The sequence below is a fragment of the Colobus angolensis genome, unplaced genomic scaffold (assembly GCF_000951035.1).
Source record: "Colobus angolensis palliatus isolate OR3802 unplaced genomic scaffold, Cang.pa_1.0 Scaffold581, whole genome shotgun sequence".
NCBI classification, from domain to species: Eukaryota; Metazoa; Chordata; class Mammalia; order Primates; family Cercopithecidae; genus Colobus; species Colobus angolensis.
The window spans coordinates 288,768-289,102 of NW_012119388.1; the positions used below are offsets into that span (position 1 = coordinate 288,768).

The 335-nt window shown below is 38.8% G+C and overlaps 1 protein-coding gene across 1 annotated transcript in view; it reads right to left on the reverse strand.

Annotated features, from left to right (window-relative positions):
• DNAJA1 (DnaJ (Hsp40) homolog, subfamily A, member 1) overlaps positions 1 to 335 on the reverse strand; it is a 14,403-nt gene that overhangs the window by 7,886 nt on the left and 6,182 nt on the right. The gene's annotated exons all lie outside the window — the stretch shown is intronic.

Sequence of the window (335 nt, forward strand, 5' to 3'; positions counted from 1 at the left end):
CTGTGTTACAGTGACATGACATTATTTGAGGACCTGCATGACATTATTTGAGGTCATCCTGCTAGAAGTCTCAGTTTCCAAGAACCTATCAACGTTAAGTAAAGACTTACTCTATAAGCTATTGGTATCAAGAACACCTCAAAGTATAAACTCCAGGCATGGGCCCACTAAGTGGGAAACACATTAAGTTCAATAACTGGCCAAGGAAACTTATTTTTACCTTTCAATGTACTACATTCCTGGGTGGAAAACCCTGGGGGTCAGAGAGGCCAGTATAATGAGTCACATGATAGAATCCTATTGCAGCCACTTATGTTAATGTAGATTTATATATT